We start from the raw sequence: 26,893 nt of genomic DNA on the forward strand, positions 1-26,893 counted from the left end.
GCATAAGGCCCCTTTTACACTTGTGCGACTTGTCCTGCGATTTGAGACTGCAAAGTCGCATGACAAGTCGTACTCCATGATTTCCAATGAGTACCGTTCATATCTGTGCGACTTCAAGATGCAGCGACTTCAAAGTACTTTGGTCCGACTTTGATGCGTTTTGAGGTCCATAGACTTCAAGATTACACAGTCATTGCTTCATTCCAGTCAAAGTCGTGGCAAAAATGTGTAACTTTACCAACTTGCCGGACGCCCACCATAATATTACTACGGCAGGGCGGCTCGGCTGCATCCAGTCACGTAGTACTACGTGACTGGAGTGTATGTGGTTTCAGCGGCGCACGCGGGCCGCCGGAGCTGCGATCGCACTGTGTGTAGACACAGCAGGAGGCGGGCCGCAGGAGGAGTGGTGGCAATTGCCCCTTCCCTCCCGCGATCGTCTGAGAGAAGACCCGCCTGCTTATGTAAACAAAGCAGGCGGGTCTTCTGTCAGACAGGCAGAGGGAGATCAGCAGTATATATAGCTAAGCTGAAACCCCGATCTCTCTGTGCCTGTCACAGAACCCCCCCCCCCCTTCACACACACAGTCAGTAAGCATTATTAGACATATATTTAACCCCTTTGATCACCCCCAGTATTAACCCCTTCCCTGCCAGTGTCATTAGTACAGTAACAGTGCATATTATTTAGCACTGATTACTGTATTAGTGTCACTGGTCCCCCAAAAATGTCAGTTAGGGATCCGATCTGTCCGGTGCAATGTCGCAGTCCCGCGAAAAATCACTGATCGCCGCCATTACTATTAGAAATAAATAAGTCAAAAAATCTATCCCGTAGTTTGTAAACGCTATAACTTTTGCACAAACCAATTAAAATACGCTTTTTGGGATTTTTTTTACCAATAATATGTAGCAGAATACAAATTGGCATAAACTGATAAAAAAAATTTAATTTTTAATTTTTGTTTTATAGCAGAAAGTAAAAAATATGGCGTTTTTTTTCAAAATTGTCGCTCTTTTTTTCTTTATAGCGCAAAATCTAAAAACCGCAGAGGCGTTCAAATACCACCAAAAGAAAGCTCTATTTGTGGGGAAAAAAAGGAAATCAGTTGTATTTGGGTACAGCGTTGCATGACCACGCAATTTTCCGTTAAAGTAACGCAGTGCCGAATCGCAAAAAATGGCCTGGTCATTAAGGGGGTAAAACCTCCTGCTCAGCTGGGATCGATCCGCTGATTCCCGCTAAGCAGGCGGATGACAGGTCTGTTTCGGCTCACTGTGCAGAGATGGACCTGTCAGACCCCCGTTCTCCTCTATGGGAGATCAGATGAAAACAGATCGCCTGTCCATTTTCATCTGATCCGATCCTCCAGACTGATGGAAAATAGGGTTTCCATCCGTCCGGATTTCACGGACAGGATTTGATCGAATAGTGGCGGGTGTCAGCGGACATGTCACCGCTGACATCCGCCACTCCATAGACGCGCATGGAGCATTTGATCAGGTCCGCCTGAATAAATTAACAGGCGGACCTGATCGGAAAAGCCTGTGTGAAAAGGGGCCTAAACCCAAACATATATTCATTACACAGGTTCTGAGGCTAATTTAACCACTTCAACCCCAGAACGTTTTACCCCCTTAATGCGATACGGCACGGTGTGGATTTAACTGGCAATTGCGCGGACTTGCGACGCTGTATCCAAATAAAATTGATGTCCTTTTTTTTCCCACAAATAGAGCTTTCTTTTGATGGTATTTGATCTCCTCTGCGATTTTTATTTTTTGTGCTATAAACAAAAAAATACTGATAATTAAAAAAAAAAAAAAAAACAATATTTTTTACTTTCTGCTATGAAACACATCCAGAAAAAAAAAATTAAAAAAATCAAATTTCGTTATCTGTTTAGACAAACTTGTATTCTGCTACATATTTTTGGTTAAAATAAAATCCCAAAAAGCGTATATTAATTGGTTTGCGCAAAAGTTATAGTGTTTGCAAACTATGGGATATATTTATGGACTTTTTATTTTTTTATTGTTTTTTATTAGTAATGGCAGCGATCAGCAATTTTTAGCGGGACTGCAAAATCTGTCACCATTGTGACACATTTCGGGGACCACTGACACCAATACAGTGATCAGTGCTAAATAATATGCACTGTTACTGTATAAATGACACTGGCAGGGAAGGGGTTAACATCTGGGGCAATCAAGGGGTTAAGTGTGCTCCTAGGGAGTGCTTTCTAACTGTAGGGAGAATGGACTGACTGCAGGAAGAGAGAGATCTGTGTTCCTAAATAGTAGGAACATACGATCTCTCCCTTCCTGTCTGACAGAACAGCCGTCTGCCTTGTTTACATAGGCAGACGGCTGTTCTGTCATTCTCCTTCACAATCGTGGATGGCTGGCGGCTGAACTTGCAGATAGCTCCCGCTGTGTCTAATCGCAGCGGGAGCACGGCTCCAGCGGCGCACACGCACCCCCTAGAGCAGTGGTTCTTAACCTGGGTTCGATCGAACCCCAGGGGTTCGGTGGGTCAGTCTTGAGGGTTCGGCACACCCTCCGCTACTACCACTTCGCTGTCAGGGACTATTTCTCCAGTTTCGGGCACGTCCTTCCGCTCCGCGCCGTCATCATGGAAATACATAACATCCCCACAGTACAGAGCCCGGTCCTGGCGGAGTGATTCACATGCAGGGCCGGATTAAGGTAGGGGCTATTGGAGCTGCAGCTCCAGGCCCCTACCACTATTTAGGCCCAATATAAAGTCAGCAGGGAGGCTACATGTTACATCAGCAGCCGCCGGCCGGCTACCTAAGTCCAGACACAACAGACAATCATAATCCCTGTCAGCATCATCCCCCCCCCCCCCGAAAGGACACTGCCTCCGTGGCTCCGATGCTTACGTGCACTGCACTAGGCTACTATGCAGCGTAGTTTGCAGAGGCTGCGCGCTCCTCCCCTACACTTGGGCGGAGCTTCATCCCGGGCGCGACGTGACGTCATCCAGAGACCGGCCCGGGCATTGGTAAAGTGCAGTGGCTGTGGCGGGGGGAAGGAAGGAAGGTCTGGGTCCTGAGACTGGAAGCAGATACTGGCACTGTCTGGGCTCTGGCGCTTAATTGTAAAGCTTCAAGGTAAGCTATATGAAATTAATATGTGAACTGCAGAATTGGCTAATCTGAAATGTAACTAGTTTGGGAGGGGTGGTGGAAGATGGTGGTCTAGTGGGGGGGGAGTGGTGGTGGTCTAGTGATGAGGCCTACCCACTAGGCACCTAGCAGTGCCCACCATGCAGCTCATCAATGCCACTCTTCAGTCCTGCCTATCAGTGCCCCTCATCAGTGCCACCTATCAGTGCAGCTCATCAGTGCCACCTATCAGTGCCCCCATTCAGTGCCGCCTATCGGTGCCCATCAGTGTAGCTCACAAGTCCCACCTATCAGTGCAGCTCATTGGTGCCATCTATTAATGCCCCATTCAGTGCTCATCAGTGCAGCCCACCAGTGCTGTCTATCAGTGCAGCTCATCAGTGCCCATCTATGTCACCTATCAGTGCCCCCATTCAGTGCCCATCAGGGCCACCTATCTGTGCCCATCAGTGCATCTAACCAGTTCAACCTATCAGTGCAGCTCAGCGGTGCCACCTATTAATGCCCCAATTCAGTGCCAATCAGTGCAGCTCACCAGTGCCACCTATCAGTGCAGCCCATCAGTGCTGCCTATCAGTGCCAATTAGCTTCACCTATCAGTGCCCATCAGTGCAGCTCACCAGTTCCACCCATCAGTGCAGCTCATCAGTCCTGCCTATCACTGCCCCTCATCAAAACAAAGAAAAGGAACAGACTTTGTTGCGAAAATGACATGAGAGCGGCACTTGCCAAGATAAAGCCGCGCATTTCTGAACTGGTCTCTGAAAGACAACAGCAGAAGTCACACTGATTTGCAGTAAATATTCATTATTATGTTTTTGTGTGAAAATCATGTTTTAATGGTTTTGTTCTTTGTTCTTAATGGTTTTGTTCATTTTGTGCACCTATGTATAAATATATACCTAAAATAATATATAACTATGTTTTGAATTTGAAAAAATCATATTTTATTTTTCCAATTAAGAAGGGTTCGGTGAATGCGCATATGAAACTGGTGGGGTTCAGTACCTCCAACAAGGTTAAGAACCACTGCCCTAGAGCCCTATAACAAAATCACGCATATGCACGTTATTCTTGGTTACCTGCAAAGTAAATGCATAATGTGCATACTAGCACATTATGTGACACTTACCTGCAAATGAAGGCCGCGTTGTCCCCGCTGGAAGCCACATCCATCTTCGCCCGTCTTCCTTACAGAAGTTCTACTGGCCTGAGCCGCGTGACGTCACTCTCGCGCATGCGCACGGGAGCTGCTGGTCACGGCACAGGGCTCTGAAGAAACGGCATGGGCGGCCGTTCCTTCAGAGCGCATGTGCCAATGACGTCATGGGCTGCATGCAATGTTATCATCTCCTAAACGGTGCAAATTTAGGAGATATTTGCAGTACCTATAGGTAAGCCCTGTTATAGGCTTACCTATAGGTAAGCCCTGTTATAGGCTTACCTATAGGTACAAACATTACAGGGGATTATACAACCACTTTAAAGAAGACAAGCACTAAGTACGTTTAACCACTTTACCACCGGAGGATTTTGCTGTCTTACGTCCAGGCCACTTTTTGCGATTCGGCGCTGTGCGACTTTAACTGACAATTGCGCAGTCGTGCGACGCCGTACCCAAACGAAATTTACGTCCTTTTTTTCCCACAAACAGAGCTTTCTTTTGGTGGTATTTGATCACCTGTGCGATTTTTACTTTTTGCGCTATAAACAAAAAAAGAGCGTTTATTTTGAAAAAATAACAATATTTTTAACATTTTTTTATATGAAATTCCCCCCAAAAAAGATGTAAAAACCAATTTTTTTTACATTTTTGGCTAATTTGTTTTCTGCTACCCATGTTTGGTAAAAAAAATCACAATAAGCGTATTTTGATTGGTTTGCGCAAAAGTTATTGCGTTTACTAACAAAGGGAAAGATTTCTGTCATTTTTGTTGTTTTTTTTTTTAACGCGTAATGGCGGCGATCTGCGATTTTTTTTGCGGTACTGCGACATTGCGGCGGACATATCGGACCCTTGACTGACATTTTTGACACTTTTGGGGGTACCAGTGACATTACTGCAGTAATCAGTGCTATAAATATGCACTGTTACTGTAAAAATGACACTGGCAGGGAAGGGGTTAATTTTATTGGAGAGGGAGGGGTTAATGTATGCCTGGTGCTTACTGACTAGATCCCCGACGATCGGGGATGAGCGGCGGCGATCGCCGCTGCTCTTCCCCTGGCCCGACTCCCGCTGTGACCGAAAACAGCGGGAGCGAGCCTCCGGCGGCGCGCAAGCGCCGCCCAGAAGGGGGAGTGTCTGACGACGTAGTACTACGTCGTCAGACGATAACGAGCCACTCTGCCGCAGTAATATTACTGTGGGTGGAGGTAAAGTGGTTAATTACCACCCTGAACCCCTTCACACTGACGTAACACAAATATGCATCCTTCGGCTTCAAGGAGTTGTACCAGGGTGATGCTTGCAGCTGCAGGCATCTCCCCGGGACCGTTTTGTAGAGCCGACCGTCAGCTTGTGATAACAACCGATGCGGCTAATCGGCCGGTAACACATGCAGCGGGAGGAGACGTTCCCCCCGCCCGCCCTTTCCCCACTAGGAGACCTGGGCGACCAGCAAGCCGGCTGGCCCAGAGACCGAAACAAAGCCGAAATTGGTCAGGTATCAGGTCTAGTCACTTCCGGTTACTGGAGCCCCTAAAGGCGCCAGATTTTAGAAAAATGACAGTATTCTAAACACCCAAACTTTTAAATGCATTTTAATGCAATGCATGCATGCGTTTTAAATGCATTTAAGTGCAAAGGAGGGATTTGGGGTCCTTTAGACCCCAGATCTCTCCATAAAGAGTACCTGTCACTGCCTATTACTGTCACAAGGGATGTTTACTTTCCTTGTGACAGCAATGAAAATGATAAAAAAAAAGTAAAGGTGCAATGTAAAAAATAAATAAATAAGAAAATAATTTTTTTTTTTTTAAAGCGCCCCGTTACTCCGTGCACACGCGCAGAAGTGAACGCATACATAAGTTGTGCCTGCAAATGTAAACAGTTTTCAAACCACGCGTGAGGTATTGCCGCGATCGTTAGCGCAAGAGAAATAATTCTAGCACTAGACCCCCTCTGTAATTCTAAAATTAAAATGTGTAAGAAATCCGCGCTTAGGATGTACTAAAAAGATTGCTGGCTGCAGCCCACCTCTAAAACTATAATCCAGGAATATATAGTTAAATGAAATCAGTAAAATGGGAGGTAGATGGCGCTGCCTGCATAAACCACTGAATTCATTAATAATATATATACAATCCTAATATGCAGTTCATTAAAATGCTTGATAAATAAAATTCATAAAATTAATGTGAATATGTGCAAACACAGGGGGGGGTGAAATCTGAACGTGCCTAAGTGACTAGTGCAAGGAGGGAATAATTCAATTTGTTTAAAGTGGACTGAAAGGTCCTAAACAAAAAGTGCCCAAGTGACTGTGCAAGAAAGGAATGGCCCCAAGAATTAGGCTCAACTTCCTTAAATTGGAAAAAGTGAGTAAGTTGTGGGTGCAACTCCAATATGCAGTGACTATAGGTAGAAAAACTTAAACAATGTAAACAAGCACACTGGTGCAAAAAACACATATAGCAGTGTTATATAATAAATATAATAAACCAGAAAGCCCAATGGGGCATGCAAAAGTGCAAAAATTATATAGATTACGTATAGTGCGATTCACCAAAAATCGTATGCACATCAGAAAGCTCTGTATCACGTACCTGGAGGTGAGCCTGAACGGTGAGGAAGGCCTCTCTTACGCCTCTGACTCGGGACCCCTGATAGTGCAGACAGGAGGTGCCGAGTATAGAGTAGCACGAGTGCCTGATGTAGCTGGAAGCAGGCTGATGTCCACAGACAGGGATAGCCGGGTAGGTCCAGAGTAGGTATGCAGGCAACTGGTGCTGGTGGCAGGAGCGTAGTGAGACAAGCCGTGTCAGAAGCCAAACGGTCATACAGGAGCCAGAAGGAGCAGACTGGAGCGGAGGTCAAGGGACAAGCCGAGGTCGGTGCAGGCGGAGAGCAGAGGATAGTCAGGACAAGCCGGGTCTGGTACTGGTAAACAGGATACAGGTAGCAGGTTCAGGTCAACAAGGCTGAAGACAAAGCAGCACTGGAGCTGAGCAAGGGCTGAGTTTAAATAGTCCATTTGGCTCCAGCATCTGTCACATGCATTCGCCAAGTCCCGGCGGGATTGAACAGAAACACCACTCTGAACAGCAAGCCTCTTCTTACATTGCCCCCTCCCAATGGGCAGCTTCCGGATGCCCAAAGGGGCTAGTTTCTCAGGGTGATTACGTTTGAATGCTTGCATTAGGTCCTTTGCATGAATATTGGTTACTGGCTCCCAGGAATTATCTTCAGGTCCATAACCTTTCCATTTAATTAAGTATTGGACTAGGTTGCCTCTTTTTCTGCAATCGATAATGGATTCTACTTCGAATTCCTCTTCTCCATCGATTAGCACGGGTTCAGGGGGCCCATTGATCCGTCCAGGGAAAGGGTCCGGAAATGTAGATTTCAGCAATGATACGTGGAAGACAGGGTGGATTTTAAAAGACTCAGGTAACAGTAATTCATAGGTCACATCATTAATTTTCCTTTTAACTGGAAAGGGGCCTATGAACTTGGGCCCAAGTTTTCTTGACGGGCAGGTTAGTTTTAGGTTGGTTGTGGCCAGCTATACCTTGTCACCAGGTTCCAAGATCAGTTCTCCTCTTCTCTTTCTGTCATAGAACCTCTTGTTACATTCTTGAGCTTTGGCCATAGTTTCCTGTAGTAATCTGTTATTGGAAGTAAAAAAATTAATCGTGTCCTGGACAGCAGGAACAGGCCCTTCGGGAACTGTGGTGACCAGGAAGGAAGGATGGTAGCCATAATTGGCAAAGAACGGGGTTTGCTTAATAGCAGAATGTTCAGAATTATTGTAGGCAAACTCGGCCAGTGGTAACAGCGTTACCCAATCATCATGTGAATAAGAGGAAAAACAGCGTAAATACTGCTCCAAGGTCTGATTAGTCCTTTCTGTCTGGCCATTGGTCTGTGGGTGGTAAGCTGAAGAAAAGGATAGTTGAATTCCCAATTTTTCACAAAGGGATTTCCAAAACTTGGAGGTAAATTGGACCCCATGATCAGACACTATGTTAGTAGGAACTCCATGCAATCTTACAAACTCCTTGATGAACATTTTGGCAGTATCTGCGGCTGATGGTGTACCCTTCATTGGCAGGAAATGTGCCATCTTGGATAGTTGATATACGACTGCAAAGATGGTAGTGTGACCCTCAGATGGGGGCAGTTCCACAATGAAATCCATGGATATAATTTTCCAGGCCCTGTCTGGAATTGGCAAAGGTCTGAGTAGATCCCAAGACTTAGTTCTGGTTGTCTTGTTCCGAATGCAGGTGACACAGGTCTCAACATATTTCCTACAGTCCTTCTCCAGGCTAGGCCACCAGAAGGTACGCTGGAGCAGTTCAGTAGTCTTGTGGATACCAAAGTGACCAGTGAGTGTGTGATCGTGGCAGAGGCCCAGAATATTGACCCAGAATCTTTCGGGAATAAAGATTTTATTGTTGTGCCAAAGAAGTCCATCCTTAATTTGTAGAGTAACTCCGGGAAGAGGTGGCATTCCTCTAGATGCCTGTTTGATTTGGGATAGTAAGTCTTCTTGTAGCAACAGGAAGTTCCCCGAAGACAGGATCGTATCTGGAATCACAGATTCTTCTGCCTCACAGAACATGCGGGAGAGCGCATCGGGTTTAGTGTTCTTTGATCCCGACCTATAGGTAACGTGGAAAGAAAATCTTGAAAAAAAAAGAGCCCACCTGACCTGACGTGGTCTTAAACGTTTCGCAGCTTGCAGGTATTTTATTGTCTGTGTATACCAGAATCTGTGTATACCCAGATTTTTATGGTCTGTGTATACCAGGATTGGATGAGCTGCTCCTTCTAGAAGATACCTCCATTCTTCTAGAGCTGCTTTAATTGCCAAGAGTTCACGATCACCCACGTCGTAATTCCTTTCTGCAGGAGACAGTTTACGTGAGAAAAAGGCAACACGATGCAACAGGGCCTTGGCTCCTTGGCGTTGGGATAATACTGTTCCAACCACTGACTCGGAAGCGTCTACCTCCAGGACATAAGGTAAAGCGGGGTCAGGATGTCGGAGCACAGGTGCGGAGGTAAATAGGGTCTTCAGGGTTTCAAAAGCGGCTTGTGCCTCAGGAGTCCACTGAAACCGAATACCCTGTCTGGTCAACTGGGTGATAGGAGAAATAATTGCAGAAAAGTTCTTGATGAATTTCCGATAAAAGTTCGCAAAACCCACAAACCGCTGTACCCCTTTCTTGTCTGTGGGGGCTGGCCAGTCTAAAATGGCAGACACTTTTTGCGGATCCATCTTGATGTCCTCTGTGGAAAGAACCAGACCCAAGAATTGAATGTCCTGTCGGCTAAACTCACATTTTTTGGGTTTTGCATATAAGCCATGTTGCCTAAGTCGGGCCAAAACACTCTTTATATGCCCATGATGATCCTCCAAGGTAACGGAAAAGATCAGGATATCATCAAGATATACAATGACAAATAAGTCCAGAAAGTCTCGAAAAATGTCATTTATGAAATGCTGGAAGGTGGCCGGGGCATTACAGAGTCCGAAGGGCATTACAAGGTACTCGAAGTGCCCAAAACGAGTGCGAAATGCAGTCTTCCACTCGTCACCTTCCCGGATTCGCACCAGATTATATGCTCCACGTAGATCCAACTTGGTAAACACGGTAGCAGAACGAAGTCTCTGGAATAGTTCTGGTACCAGGGGTAAGGGGTAACGGTTTTTGATTGTGATCTTATTTAAGTCTCGATAATCCACACAGGGTCGGAGAGAGTGGTCTTTCTTCTCCACAAAGAAAATCCCTGCTCCTGCCGGGGACGTGGAAGGGCGAATAAAACCTTTCCTTAGGCTGTCATCGATGTACTCCTTTAAAGCTTTGAGTTCAAGCTCTGTGAGGGGAAAAATTCATCCAAAAGGTATTTCGGCTCCAGGGAGGAGCTCGATTGGACAGTCGTATGGTCTGTGGGGAGGAAGAGTCTCTGCTCCTTTTTTACTGAAGACGTCTAGAAAGTCATGATAGACCACAGGAACAGAGGAACGAACTTCATCATCAGACTCCATGCATAGCAGTGAAGATGGTTGTTGGAAGAAGCAAAGCTGTCGACAGTAAGCGGATAGGAACTCAATTTCTCCTGTTTTCCAGTTGAAACAGGGGTTGTGCGCCTGTAGCCATGGCATTCCCAAAATGATAGGATATAAGGGGGAAGTGATAACATCCAGGCGTAGAAGTTCCTTGTGGTTGCCAGATATGGTGGCAGGTAAGGGAAGAGTCTCTTGAGTGACAGGCCCAGATTTTATACGTGACCCATCTGCCAAATGGATTGCCATTCCATTAGATCTCAGCTTTAAAGGGACCTTGAATTGGTAAGCAAATTCTTGGTCGATGAAGCAGCTACAGGCTCCAGAGTCAATAATGGCGGGTACCCGGATAGCCCCTTCTGGAAGCTGTAAGGAGACAAGGACAGTCAGGTGAGAGGAGTTATGGGAACTCGATTCCTGGTTGATAGAAGAGAGAGTTAAGCACTTACGGCTCTTGGCGGGACAGGATCTCACATAGTGTCCACTCTCTCCACAGTACAGGCATAGATCGTTCAACCAATGGCGTTGGCGTTCTTCTGGAGAGAGAGAGAAGGCCGAAGCATGCCGAGCTGCATCGGCTCTGGAGTGTCAGCAGCAGGTGTGGCAGAGACTGAGGGTGTAGGCCCTGAAGGGCGGAAGACTCGCGGCATCATCCACATAGGTCGAAGTTGCTCACCAGCCCTTTTTGAACGGCGTTCTCTTAGGCGCCGATCGATTTGGATAGCCAGATTAATTAGAGCTTCCAGAGAACCTGGCACCCCCACATGGGCCAATTCGTCCTTTAGCGGATCGGAAAGTCCCAATCGGAATTGATAGCGGAGGGCGGCATCATTCCAATCGGTGTCAGCACTCCAGCGCATGAAGTCTGACGCATAATCTTCTGCCGTTCTGCGGCCTTGCTGAAGGGTATGAAGGGCCGCATCGGCAGTATTGGTCTTCTGAGGGTCTTCATACAACTCAGCCATAGCTCCCGAAGAATATGTTCAGATTTGATAGGCAAGGATCCTTATGTTCAAGTAGACGGTGGGCCCAGGACTGGGGTTCTCCTTGCAGAAGAGAAATAACATAGCCTACTTTGGTAGCCTCCAGGGAGAAGGTACGGGGCTGTAGGGCAAAGTATAGCTCACAGGCGTTATGGAAGGATCTAAATTTGCTGCGATTGCCCGAAAACCTTTCCGGGGTTGGTACCCGGGGTTCTGGTGGCAAAAACATTACAGCTGGTGAGTGTAAGATTCCGGTACCTTTGGTACCCTTATTTACCATTTTCTTTTCAACATTGCGTCCCACCTTTCTAGTTAGGTGGAACGCATACACCTTTAAGACGGATGACGTCATCGCTGAGCGCCGCTGAGCGGCTATTTCAATCGCCGGCGTTCTCTCTCACGTTGTTCGTTCAATGTGTGCCTACATGCTTACAAGCCTTGTCTTGCTGTCGGAACCTCCAGCTATTTGCCTTTACCTGGAACAGACCGGAACCTCGCTACTGATCCCGTATCTCGCTACCGGATCACTCCCTCACTACTGGACCCCTCTACTTACTAAACCTTACTAGTGATAAGTACCCCACAGGGGAATCCTCCATAACTAATTTACACTATCATCTTCTGCACATTAAGGACTGTTACTATCTATGCATACTAATTCTACCATCTGCACTGTTACATAGATTGCTAGCTCTTGAGTCTACTACCATCTATCCTTGCACTGGGTTAGTCTATCCTGTATATGTCATCTGCTGTCCTTACCACCTGTTACCATACATGATTACTAACCTATCTGCATTCTACCTATTACCATCTACTACTCTCCTGAACATTACTATCAAGTGCTTACCATTACTGTCACTGCTCACACCTGTCCCTTCAGCACATCACCTCCATACTATCATATACATCCTATCACTCCAGGAACATCTTATTGAGTGTGTGTATATCTGTATGCTGAAGCAGACAGGCCCACAGTGATGAGTCTGGAGAGTTGGATCTGGTATTCCAACACATCTCTACATGACTACTGAGTGGAGATTCTGCAGCTGCAAATCCAGCTTACAATAAAAACGCAGGAGCGTTACAGTGAGGCAGAAGATCCTCCAGGAGCAGGAGATGCAGGAGCTGCAGGAGATGACAAGGTTAATGACTGGACACGTCCCTCAAGTCGTTTATAACCCTCTTGCAGGTCCTTGACAGACTGTGTAAGTGCTGCCAGGTGATGGCATAATTCGTCCATTGGAGAGGTTCCTCGTTCAGGCTCTGACATTGGCTGCTTTGTACTATCACGTACCTGGAGGTGAGCCTGAACGGTGAGGAAGGCCTCTCTTACGCCTCTGACTCGGGACCCCTGATAGTGCAGACAGGACGTGCCGAGTATAGAGTAGCACGAGTGCCTGATGTAGCTGGAAGCAGGCTGATGTCCACGGACAGGGATAGCCGGGTAGGTCCAGAGCAGGTATGCAGGCAACTGGTGCTGGTGGCAGGAGCGTAGTGAGACAAGCCGGGTCAGAAGCCAAACGGTCATACAGGAGCCAGAAGGAGCAGACTGGAGCGGAGGTCAAGGGACAAGCCGAGGTCGGTGCAGGCGGAGAGCAGAGGATAGTCAGGACAAGTTGGGTCTGGTACTGGTAAACAAGATACAGGTAGCAGGTTCAGGTCAACAAGGCTGAAGACAAAGCAGCACTGGAGCTGAGCAAGGGCTGAGTTTAAATAGCCCATTTGGCGCCAGCATCTGTCACATTGCGTGTTTGCGTGCGCGCATTCGCACATTCGCCATTCGCTAAGTCCCGGCGGGATTGAACAGAAACACCACTCTGAACAGAAAACCTCTTTTTACACTATAAGGTGCTGATTTGTGAAAAAAATGCTCAGTATATTGCACTGATGTTAATAAAATAAATATACATGTGCAAAAAGTACTCAAAAGTGGGATGAAGTGACTTAGATGAATAAAGTGATATTAAAATCCCAACCACACAAATATTCTAAAAGTAGCAAGGAATTTAGAAACAAAATGGTTTAAAACGGTGCATATATAGTTCTAAAAATCACAAATGCTAATCCGCAGTAAAAAAACAGTCCAAAATATATGCAGCATGGAAAATCCAAAGTCCCACAACACAATTCGGCAGGGGAAAAAATATATGCCACAACTAGATAAAAGACAAGTATCCTTGGGATATTCCCAGATCCCAAAACAGTTATTCAAAAAGCCAAGGATATCACTACCAGAGTGACTAAGGTGCAGGTGCCTTAAAGATTCCTCGGGTGTGCTTGGTGAAGTGGTCACTCGGTGCTCCCCGCACTCCCAGGACCGCACTTACCGGAGGTAACTACCCCTACAGGGGTAACCAGCCTGTAGGTGGTAATTGGCTGCTCCGCTCCTCAGATCCAAGCCCTCGGTTTCCCTGGGTGGTCTGGTCAAATCTGGAGAGTATCCCTATGTATGGAGACTGTGATCTGTTCGTATCTGGTCCCTCTAAAGATAATGGTCTCTCAGGGTCCGGAGGTGCTCCAAAGATATATATGAGGAAAAAAGGGGCTCACATAGTGTAGTGTTGTCGGTGAGAATCCAAAAATTTATTAAAATAATACTCACATAAGACAATGTATGAACGGCAATGTAAGGTGCAGTAGCGATGGTGCACTTCCGGGACGCGGTGCGTTCCACGAAACCGGATGTGCGTTCCATGAAGGCGGAAGTGATGCAATGACGCTCTACGCGTTTTGTCTGTCCGACGTCATCAGGAGTCAACGTCATCAGGAGTAATTCTAAACAGGTAACCGATACGATTTTTCAAAACGTCCCCTATGGAGATTTTTAAGTACCGTAGTTTGTCGCCATTCCACGAGTGTGCGCAATTTTAAAGCATGACATGTTAGATATCTATTTACTCGGCGTAACATCATCTTTCGTAATATACAAACAAATTGGACTAACTTTACTGTTTTGTTTTTTTTTTAAATTCAATTTTTCCAAAAAAATTGCATTTGAAAGACCACTGCGCAAATACCGTTTTAAACAATCACCATTTTATTCTCTAGGGTCTCTGCTAAAAACTATATATAATGATTGGTAGTTCTTAGTGATTTTCTAGCAAAAATACTGATTGTAACTTGAAAGCAACAAGTGTCAGAAAAGGCTTAAGCTTGAAGGGGTTAATCAGCCACAGAACTTGTGTAATTAATATGTGTTTGGGTTTAAAAGGATGAGGTGGCAACCCTAGCGCGCACCAACGGTGACCTGGCAGTGCTGTGATTAGACGCAGCAGATGCCGATCAGTGGGTGCTGGCCAATTGATGTCCGCCGACACCCACCGGTCGTCCAGAAGACACACAGGACACAGCTCTACCTATGTAAACAAGGCAGAGCTCTGTCCTGTCAGTGGGGAAGCAATAGATTTTCTTTTCCTGCAAAGCAGGGAATAAAATCCATCACTTCTCTTACTAAAAACACCACATAGTAAACTCCAAAACACTGGCTAGTCACACATTTAACCCTTTGATCGCTCTAGCTGTTTAACCCCTTCCTAGTCAGTGTCATTAGTACAGTGACAGTGCATATTTTTAGCATTCATCACTGCATAAGTGTCACTGGTTCCCAAAAAAGTGTCAGAATATCCGCCGCAATATCGCAGTCCCGCTATAAGCTGCTGATTGCCACAATTACTAGTAAAAAAAATAAATAATTATGTAAATAAATAATAATTCCAGTATATATCCCTTAGTTTGTAGATGCTATAACTTTTGCACAAACCAATCAATATACGCTTATTGGGATTTTTTTCCCCCAAAAAATATAGCAGAATATATATTGGCCTAATTTTTTTGAAGGAATTCAATTTTTTTAATCATTGTTTTTGGGATAAGTTTTACAGCATAAAGTAAAAAAAAAAAAAATATATATATATATATATATATTTATTTATTTTCAAAATTGTTGGTCTTTATTTGTTTATAGCGCATAAAATAAGAAGCCCAGTGGTGACCAAATACCACCAAAAGAAAGCTCTATTTGTGGGGAAAAAATTACATGAATTTAATTTACATGCAGCAATTGCATGACCACGCAATTGTCAGTTAAAATAACACAGTGGCGTATGGAAAAAATGCGATGTAGTACAATGTACAATTAACCACTTCTCTACCGGGGCAGTTTTTCCATTTTTTTGAGTACATGTTAAAATCTGCATTTTTTTGCTAGAAATTATGGTAACCGCATACTCAGTATTATACCTAATATTTTCCTCAAATATAAAAGATGGGGTTGCAACAAGTAAATAGATACCAACATTCCAGGTCTTAAAACTGTGCAGGCCCACAGAATTGTATAAAACTATGTTACCCAAAATACTCCATAAATCACACTTTAAAAGCCTTTAAAGGTCATCAGTTTACAGTTAACTGTGAATTATGGCCCTTAAATTATTGCTCTCATTCTCACATTTGTGACAATACCTCACATGTGTGGCACACATAATGTTTACATGCATAAGCTCACCCTATGCTGCGCTTTTTATATGGGATTTTTGAGGGGATGACTGGAGTGCTTTAGATTTTTTTTTTTTTTTTTTTACATTTTTATTTATTCTCTTTTTTTCCCATTATTGCCATTACAAGAGGGCTAACAAGCTTCCTTTATCATAGCAAGGGCAGGTGAAAGGTACTCTTTATCTATCTTTATCTATCAAACCCCCAATGTCTCCCCTGCTCTCCAATGCAACTATTCTAGCACAGAGCTTGCTGGGAGCTATCAGCAGCAACACTAACTGAGGAATGATAGCTGTGGTCCCAGAAGTGAAGGAATACTAGTTGCTTCCAGGGTCATAAGTTGCAGGAGGGAACAAATTATTTTTCCTGCTTACTCTGGGAAGCTGTTTCTTGGCTACCCGGTGGAACGAGAGAGTGCAGAAAACAATGTGGGAGATGTAGCAGTGTTTTTTATGTCTACTGTATACAGTATCTGCTATAAAACATTCCCAATAAAAAAAAAATTAAAAATCTACATTTTTTATCAGTTTAGGCCAATTTGTATTCTTCTACATATTTTTGGTAAAAAAGATCCCAAAACGCGTATTTTAATTGGTTTGCACAAAAGTTATCGTACTTTCAAGCTAGGAGATAGATTTTTGGACTTTTTATTATTTTTTTGTTTTTATTAGTAATGGTGGCGATCAGAGACAACATTGCGGCGGACAGATCGGACCCCTAACTGACTGATTAAGAATGGTAATATAGTGTCCAAAGATGAAAATAAAAAATCAAGTCCAAAGTGAATCAGTGCAAATAACAAAAACTTTTTTGCTGTGCTCAAAACCACCAGCAGGTGGCAGGTGCTCCCCAGACTTGTGAGTGACTTGGATGTCACAAATCCTACAAACGCTGTGCACCCCCTTGTGAGTGGGCGCTCACCTCAGAAAAGATTAGACCAGGCACATCAATTGGGGCTCCTAAACAGGGATAGCCCTTCCCGGTCCCAGTGATACAATGGTCCGTGGCTCAGAGGTCTGCCCTTATACCGAAGATCGGGTAAACTACTTCATCCACATCCTCTTACTCCAGCACAGGGTGTCACCGCATGATATGCAAAAAATAAAATCTCCAATAGTGCATATACCTTTAAATATTTATTTCAAATAAAAAAGAACCGATGTGAACTCTGAGGAAGACACGAGGTCCCTGTGTCATCACGCGTAGGGGAGGGGCTAGGACGGACGGAGCGCTTTACTGATTGTGAGACTGTCTGGCTGCATCGGCATAGGAGAGGATACACAGCCATAGCGTCTCCTGCTTTGCCATCACGGCTTGGATCTTTGATTGTATACTGCCTGCAAAAGGTGCATGGTTGCACCGTTAAATGTGAGTTCACATCGGTTCTTTTTTATTTGAAATAAATATCTTAAATATAAGCACTATTGGAGATTTTATTTTTTGCATATCATGCGGTGACACCCTGTGCTGGAGTAAGAGGATGTGGATGAAGTAGTTTACCCGATCTTTGGTATAAGGGCAGACCTCTGAGCCACGGACCATTGCATCACTGGGACCGGGAAGAGCTATCCCTGTTTAGGAGCCCCAATTGATGTGCCTGGTCTAATCTTTTCTGAGGTGAGCACCCACTCACAAGGGGGTGCACAGCGTTTGTAGGATTTGTGACATCCAGGTCACTCACAAGTCTGGGGAGCACCTACCACCTGCTGGTGGTTTTGAGCACAGCAAAAAAGTTTTTGTTATTTGCACTGATTCACTTTGGTTTTTATTAGAATTTGCTTATCACTGTGGTTTTACATATTGAGGGAAATTGCACAGCATATACACTTTTCAATTATATGAAAGTTTTAAGAGGATTTATTGAGAGCATATCACATTTATTGTATTATTTATAACATTAATTTATTCACCAATATTTTTTATATTTGACATTGATTACCATTTGCACACTAGACTTTTATTGAGGAAGGATAGCAGTGATCCCATCATCGTACTAGCTTATGCAATAGTTTATTTATTAAGAGTATTTATTATACAGATTTTTATTCTGCGCAACACAATTTTATATATTTTAGATTTTTACACTTTTTATGAGAAGTGAAGTGTTTGCGGCATTTTAAGAATCTAACATTGAAAGGTAGCTCGCAGGAATTCTTTGTTTTTTAAAGACCCCTAACTGACTTTTTTGACACTTTTTGGGGACCAGTGACATTAATACAGTAATCAGTGCTAAATAATATGCACTCTTACTGTATAAATGATACTGGCAGGGAAGGGGTTAACGCTGAGGGTGATCAAAGGGGTTAATGTATGCCTAAATGTGCTTACTGACTGTGGGGGGAGGGCTCTGTGACAGGCACAGCGAGATCGGGGTTTCAGCTTAGCTGAAACTCATGATCTCTCTCTGCCTGTGTGACAGAAGACTCGCCTGCTTTGTTTACATAGGTGGGTGTTCTGTCCATTTCTCTGACGATCGTGGGAGGCCAGCGGCGATCACCGCCGCTCCTCCCGTGGGCTGCCTCCTGCTGTGTCTAATCACAGTGGGAGCACAGCTCTGGTGACGCGCGCGCGCTGCCGAGGCCGCGTGCACATAATCATGTAGATATATGTGATTATGCACAGCCGAGCCGCCCTGCCGCAGTATATCTGTGTGGGGCAGTCAGCAAGTGGTTAAATGCCAGGACATCCCCAAAGTAACCAATTTTTGGAAAGCAGATGCTCTAAGATATTTACAAAGAAGCATGGTGAGTTTTTTAAGCTGTAATTTTTTTTTGAAAATTAAGAAGGTAAATAACATTGATTTTATTTTACAAAATTACTTCTTACTTATTGCATAGGCATACTTACAATTGTGGGCCTATTTCACTACCTAGATGCAAAAAGGGCCAAAAATCTAAGAAGCAACTTCAGGCTTTTCAAGGGGCTTAAATTTTGTATCTGATTTCCTGACTACCTATCACATTTCCTGAGGCCCTGAAATGCCAGGACAGGAGAATGATTTAAAAAAATTAGATTGTAAGCTCTAACTAACAGAGCACTCTAAAGTATTAAAGCGGAGTTCCACCCAAAAATGGAACTTCTGCTATTTTGCTTCCTCCCCCCCTCCGGTGCCACATTTAGCACCTTTCAGGGGGGAACGGGTACCCGTTTTTGACAGGTACCCCTTCCCCTCTTCCAGGACACGGGCCAGGGCGCAGTGTCCCGGAAGTTCGGCCCCCTCCTCCTTCCCTCTGCCGCCGAGCCAATAGGAATGCGCAGTGCTTCGTGCAGGAGCAGTAGGGATCCAGACGTGAAGCCGCCAGGCTTCACTGCCGGGTTCAATTTCCCAGAATGGCGGTGGCAGCACCCAAAAGCCGATACCAAAATCGGCTTCGGGTGCTGACATCGCTGGACTCCAGGACAGGTAAGTGTCCTAATATTAAAAGTCAGCAGCTACAGTATGTGTAGCTGCTGACTTTTCATTTTTTTAGGGGAAGGCGGAACTCCTCTTTAAATTGTATTGTAACTGTACTGTCTGCTCTCACTTTGTAAAGCGGTTCGCAAACTATTGGCCTTATATAATATAAATCCTGTACAATAATAATAATGACCACATTTTGAAAAGTGGACCCTCCAACATATTTAATTAGAGGCATAATGAGTCTTTTGAAGATCACAATTTTTTTCCACAGGTTTTTGGAAAATGAAAAAAGAAAATGAATTTGTTTTCCCCACAGCTGTCAATTAAAGGATATGCAGCATGGGCATACTTAGAATAACACCCCAAAACACATTCTGCTACGCCTCCTAAATATGGTGATACCACATATGTGAGACTTTTTTTGCAGCCTAGTTGCTTTCAGGGGCCCAAATTCCAAGGAGCACCTGCACGCTTTCTAGGTGCATAAATTAGGTATCTAATTTCCTGATAACCTATCACATGTCTTGAGGCCTGGTAAACCACGACACAAGAAACATCAACAAAATGACCACATTTTAAAAAGCAGATACCCCAAAGAATTATTTAGGAGGCATAGTGAGTCTTTTGAAGATTTCATTTTATTGCTGGAAGTTTTTATCCACAAAGTTCTCAGTGTATTAAGATATGTCTCACACACAGCATGTACTTACCTAGCTTTTGTGCATATATACAATCTTACACCAATACCAAAAACAACTGATGAGACATGGAAATGTTGAAACATAAAATAACAAAATAATGCAAACTGTTATAAATAAAGCCAAAATGACAAAAAAAAAATAATAATTTGATTTAAAATGCACAGCATAACTAGGGAGAGAATATAAATGCGTATTTAAAAAAAAATACCGTTAAAAAAAGAAATTCACCATACTGATTAAGATATAATGTAAATGGTACGAAGTATGATTACATATAAATACAAAAAAAATCAGTATTTAAGATTTAGAAACTTCCAAAATAAAAAGCAAATGCAAACTATCTGCAAACCACTAGATGGCAGTGATAAAATATATATATATTTTTTAGAGACAAGTTGTTTGCTTGTTATAAGGACAAAAACACATACAAAAACGAATATGAATAAATAACAAATTAATAGATTTCTAAGGAAAAAAAAACAGAATGCTCATAAAGGTTGATAATATATAATTTACAATAAAAGCACATAGCAGTGAAAATGAGAAACCTATTTATGTATTGTTTTTTGCCTACATATGTAAAAAAATAAAATAAATTGATGTTTGATACACAAAAAAAACTAAAATATAACCTAAAAATATGTATTCATAACTAATTTTCTATTGAAAAATAGAAGCCATTGTGTCTCTTGAGCACATAGATTTCTTTGCCTACAGGACCTCCAAGGAAGGCCCCTGTGAGCTTTCACAGGCTGCATAGGTGGTATACGCAGGGCTTTTTTTCAGCAGGAACGCGGGGAAACGCAGTTCAGGCACCTCCAGTACTGAATGTAGGCAAGGGGTGCTGGGGTGTGCTGAAGGATCTACTGATGCTTGCTGCTGAGTGGTCTATTGTAGCTGGAGGAGGTCCATTTTTGCATGGGGGGGGCTCTATTGTTGCTTTGGAAGTCTATTGATATTGGTGGAGGATCTATTGTTGGTGAGGTGGGTCTTATGTTGCTGGGGGGGGGTCAATTGATGCTGGGAGAGTTCTACTGTTGAGAGAGGGGTCTGTTGATGCTGGCTGTGGGGAGATTTGCTGTTGCTGCCAGGGGTCAATAGTTGCTGGGGGTCTATTGTTCTGGGAGATTTTTTTTGTTGCGGGTGGTCCATTCTTTTTTTTTTGGGGGGGATCTATTGTTGATGTAGGGTCTATTATTGTTGCTGTCTGCAAGGGATCTATTTTACTGCTTTTCTTGTTCTTTTTAACAAATTACTTGCCACAAAAAAAGTTATACTTGGTTCTGTATTCTCCATAAAGGGCAGTACTGGGGGATGATGGGCAAGGGGTGGAACCAAGGAACATTCCTCTGAGGTGGGTAGGGGGTGGAGAAAAGAGGTGACTCAGAAAGGGAGAGTTCCTGCACCTATTCTTTGAGAAAAAAAAAAGCCCTGGGTATACGTGTATGCTAGTGCTTTCCACTAAGAAAATTTAAGCAGCAGTGCTGCAAGAGAGAGAGGTGACTGATTGTGCCCTGCATTATCCCATTCAGGAGAAACAGATGTTTTTCCTGAGCTCAATTTAGGGGCAGTCAAAGAACCTGCTCCTTTTTGCCTCTCAAAGTCTGCAAGCCCAAAGCCTTGCATCACTTCAGTGCATATTTTTACATGCAACGTAGCTTCCATGTTTGCCTAAGGCCCCTTTCACATTTGTGCGACTTGTCCTGCAACTTGGGACAGCAAAGTCATACCTGATGATTTCCAATGAGTACCATTAATATCTGTGGGACTTCAAGTCACAGCGACTTCAGAGTAGTCCTTGCACTATTTTGGTTCGACTTTGATGCGACTTGAGGTCCATAGACCTCAAGATTTCACAGGCATTGCTTCAGGTCGCGTCAAAGTCATGCGACTTTCAGGTCGTACATGTGTGAAAGGAGCCTAAGATCACATTGCACTTCAAAGTCTCAGCCACTCTGAACATGGCTGGCCTCTGACATATGCAGCTATTGGTATGACTTTAGTAGTTCAGCAGTAAACAGTCCCGCAACATGAAGGTTGCTGCAAAGCAGAAGCAGATTATGTACAAAGCAACTAAGCTTGGATGCCCAGGAGACCCAGCTACAATTTTCATCCTGCTGCAGTATGGGTATTTTTACACATGCAGCAAGGACTGCTGTGCCTCTGAAAAACGATCCATGATTGTCAACTCCATAAATGCTCCACCACTTTGCCACAACTGTGTGCAATGCATGCATTTGCAGGGTGACTGCAGCATGGCCCCACGGGAATAGGTCATGTTCAACGGGTGGTAGTGCCCACCGATCATGACAGGGGGTTTAATTCTTGCTGCAGCATGTGTACACTCCCGTCCACTGCCTTTGCAACTTATGGCTCAACTGCATGTTTTACTACCTCCCCCTGGACCTTCTTGTCACTTCACAAGGTAGGATGCAGTTATAGGCAGTCTGTGTGATGAGGTAGACCATGCCAGGACTGACAATGCAAATGGGTGGCTTTTCTGTGGCTATTCCAAATGTTAGCAATGTGTGGAAGGGGCAACATTGCTACTTTGCTGCAGTCTTTTCTTACAAACAATTATGTCCAACTTTGTGCATTCTGTGCATGCATACCTAGGACCCTACTTAGCTATTTTGCATAGAGCTCTATTCTGCCCTAATATACTGTATATAGGAGAATTGCCTGATTGACTAGAATAATCCATCGACTAAGCGTAAGAGAAGTTTAGTGCATTTAAGGAGACTATCATCATCTATATAACCAAATAGACAACATAGAGGATTATAAATATTTGACAATTGCGTAAGCGAGCTAATAATAATAAAAGCGATGGGTGGCTGCAGACCAAAGGGCACGTGGTGTCACATTTTCTAGAATATTATCATGAAATGTTAGTAACTGTAAACCTTAGTAATACCATATCTGTTAACCCATGAATAAATGATTCATTACAATTAATTTCTGTTGTGTAGTGCACTCTTTCTATAATTAATGAGGCTTTAAATATAAAGAGATGAAAAGGTGAATGTAAATGGCACGAGTGAATTTAAGCCTGCACTCTTCGGCTTTTGTTAATCTATGAGGTGTCTCATTAAGTCATAAGGGTATGACTGTATGTCTTGTCCATGAAAAAAAGAAGTTGTGTGTTTAGTGTAGGTGTAGTATATATATATATATATATATATATATATATATATATATATGTGTATATATTGTAAGGGATTAGCTCGGTGGTAGGCGTGGATGACCCCTTGGGGGGTGCGTTTTCACATTAAGATAGACGAGAAGTGCTTGCAAACAACAGTTTGGTTTATTAATGCATTCTTCTTCACCAGACTGCAAGCGTCAAAACCAGCAAAATAAAATAAAAGACAAAATAAATACTTGCCTCTGTGGGCGGCTACCTTCTCACACTGGAACCTACCTAAGAGTCTGTCCCCAACCTACTGTTGGGCAGACTTTGCTGATCCTACAGCAGACCATCACTAGTTCATTTATAACCTCTTCACACAGCAAACAGTTCATTTAACATGTCCTTTTTCCTCTTCATATGGAACATGTCCCTTTGTTTTCTCTCCACATAGAAAAACAGTCCATGTCCTCACCTTTGAGAAGTCTTCAGTCTTACTTGATTTCCCCTTCACACAGGAAATGTCCATTGGTTTCTTTTCACCTAGAAACGATCCAAGACCTCACTTCGAGTAGTCTTCACACTTGTTTACCCTCCTTAGCGCACATCACTTCAGGGGGTCTTCTCCCATGCTCACCAGCTTGTCGGGAGGCACTCATCTGTCTGTCCTCCTCTCCCAGCCCACACGGCGACAGGAGGCAGCAGTCCTTCTCCCAGGCTTCCTCAGCGTCGGGAGGCACACATCCGTCTGTCCTCCTCTCCCAGCCCACACGGCGACAGGAGGCAGCAATCCATAGACTTCCTCTGGACAAATTATAGAGGCCTTAATTTCCTCATTCCGAACAGCTGAAGGCCTTTCAACTTCTTTACACCTTCCTGCTGCCTTTGACAGCCGACACCCTATAGTAATTGGTGAACTTTCCAAACCAGGTGGGAATGTGTCTCCTCTCTGTGACTACATCCCCAGATTTACCTGACATCCTGTCACAATATATATATATATATATATATATATATATATATATACTGTATGTATCTCATAAAGCTAGAATATCACCAAAAAGTGAATGTATTTCAGTAATTCAATTTAAAAGTGAAACTCATATACAGTATTTGATATAGATGTTTTTTTCTTTCTTTTAATTGTGATGATTATGGCATAAAGCCAGTTGAAAATCTAAAATTCAGTAACTCTGAAAACTAGAATACTACATAAGACCAATAAAGAAAATAAAAAAAAGGATTTCCAAATGAAATGCAACAGTTTCTATATAATGAGGCACTGGCTTGCAGAATTGTGGACATTATATATGTGTCACCTCGGTTTTCTACCTAGACATGGCGAGAAGCACCAGGGTTGATAGCTGATAAAGAAAACAAACTAGTTGTTTTCTCATAATCTTAAGCCTTGTTATGGGTCCATGAGTGTGGAGGCTTTGTCAAGGGTTGAATGATAATAAGCCTCCATTCTTAGGTCCACCTCTTACCTGGTTGCTAGACCTTATTAGTCTCTGCTGTGTAAGGCCCTTTATGTATTGAAACTGACAGAAGCTCAGATCTCTCTCTTGTTCTTTCTACTGTGGGAGCTTGCTGCTGGGTGAAAAAGATGAGAAAACTAAAAAGGTAAATGTATTGCTTGTGTTACCTAGACTGTAACTGATCAGAGACTGCTGCTGCCATCATACTCTCGCTACATGTGAGGTGAACCTACTTGGCAGGACAGAGAGTGCAGGGAGCTGTGCTGTACCAACTTGCTGCTGTGTTGGAAGCCTGTGCCCCAGGGGCTGCCTTTGCTTAGCTTGACCGAACTGCTGAGAGACAAGCTGCTGCTGAGAGCAAGGACAGGGACACTAGCTGCTTGGACACGTGCTGTAATTGAGACACTCTGTCAGATAGCTACCACCAGGGACTAAGTTGTGCTATCTTGGGACTACATAGACTAGCGTGCCCACTGGGACTGGGGACAGAGACCTGGGTCCTATGCATTGAGAAGTGAAAAAAGGTATTGCTTCACTTTAAGTACATTTTCATTTTACATACATAGCATTGCAAAAGTATTCGGCCCCTTGAACTTTTCGACCTTTTGCCACATTTCAGGCTTCAAAACATAAAAATATAAAACTGTAATTTTTTGTGGGACACAATCATGAAGTGGAACGAAATTTATTGGATATTTCAAACTTTTTTAACAAATAAAAAACTGAAAAATTGGGCGTGCAAAATTATTCAACCCCCTTAAGTTAATACTTTGTAGCGCCACCTTTTGCTGCGATTACAGCTGTAAGTCGCTTGGGGTATGTCTCTCTCAGTTTTGCATATCGAGAGACTGAAATTCTTGCCCATTCCTCCTTGCAAAACAGCTCAAGCTCAGTGAGGTTGGATGGAGAGCGTTTGTGAACAGCAGTTTTCAGTTCTTTCCACAGATTCTCCATTGGATTCAGGTCTGGACTTTGACTTGGCCATTCTAACACCTGGATATGTCTATTTGTGAACCATTCCATTGTAGATTTTGCTTTATGTTTTGGATCATTGTCTTGTTGGAAGACAAATCTCCGTCCCAGTCTCAGGTCTTTTGCAGACTCCATCAGGTTTTCTTCCAGAATGGTCCTGTATTTGGCTCCATCCATCTTCCCATCAATTTTAACCATCTTCCCTGTCCCTGCTGAAGAAAAGCAGGCCCAAACCATGATGCTGCCACCACCATGTTTGACAGTGGGGATGGTGTGTTCAGGGTGATAAGCTGTGTTGCTTTTATGCCAAACATAACGTTTTGCATTGTTGCCAAAAAGTTTGATTTTGGTTTCATCTGACCAGAGCACCTTCTTCCACATGTTTGGTGTGTCTCCCAGGTGGCTTGTAGCAAACTTTAAACAACACTTTTTATGGATATCTTTAAGAAATGGCTTTCTTCTTGCCACTCTTCCATAAAGGCCAGATTTGTGCAGTATACGACTGATTGTTGTCCTATGGACAGAGTCTCCCACCTCAGCTGTAGATCTCTGCAGTTCATCCAGAGTGATCATGGGCCTCTTGGCTGCATTTCTGATCAGTCTTCTCCTTGTATGAGCTGAAAGTTTAGAGGGACGGCCAGGTCTTCGTAGATTTGCCGTGGTCTGATACTCCTTCCATTTCAATATCTTATCGCTTGCACAGTGCTCCTTGGGATGTTTAAAGCTTGGGAAATATTTTTGCATCCAAATCCGGCTTTAAACTTCACAACAGTATCTCGGACCTGCCTGGTGTGTTCCTTGTTCTTCATGATGCTCTCTGCGCTTTAAACTGACCTCTGAGACTATCACAGTGCAGGTGCATTTATACGGAGACTTGATTACACACAGGTGGATTCTATTTATCATCATTAGTCATTTAGGTCAACATTGGATCAATCAGAGATCCTCACTGAACTTCTGGAGAGAGTTTGCTGCACTGAAAGTAAAGGGGCTGAATAATTTTGCACGCCCAATTTTTCAGCTTTTTATTTGTTAACAAAGTTTGAAATATACAATAAATTTCGTTCCACTTCATGATTGTGTCCCACTTGTTGTTGATTCTTCACAAAAAATTACAGTTTTATATCTTTATGTTTGAAGCCTGAAATGTGGCAAAAGGTCGCAAAGTTCAAGGGGGCCGAATACTTTCGCAAGGCACTGTATGCGACTTTGACAATTAGCGACCTTGAAAAGGTACCTGCACTACTTTAATGCAACCTTTAATGCGACTTTGATCCAGAGAGTGTAAAGTTGCATCAGTCGCACTCTAAATCGCAATATTGGGAATGTAGACTAAAGCTCC

At 43.6% G+C, this 26,893-nt stretch overlaps 1 protein-coding gene across 1 annotated transcript in view; it reads left to right on the forward strand.

The window, feature by feature from the left end:
* Nucleotides 1-26,893, forward strand: part of HNRNPU (heterogeneous nuclear ribonucleoprotein U) — a 458,517-nt gene that overhangs the window by 148,741 nt on the left and 282,883 nt on the right. The window lies entirely within an intron of this gene.

This window comes from Pelophylax lessonae, assembly GCF_965119305.1.
Source record: "Pelophylax lessonae genome assembly, chromosome: 3".
NCBI lineage: Eukaryota > Metazoa > Chordata > Amphibia > Anura > Ranidae > Pelophylax > Pelophylax lessonae.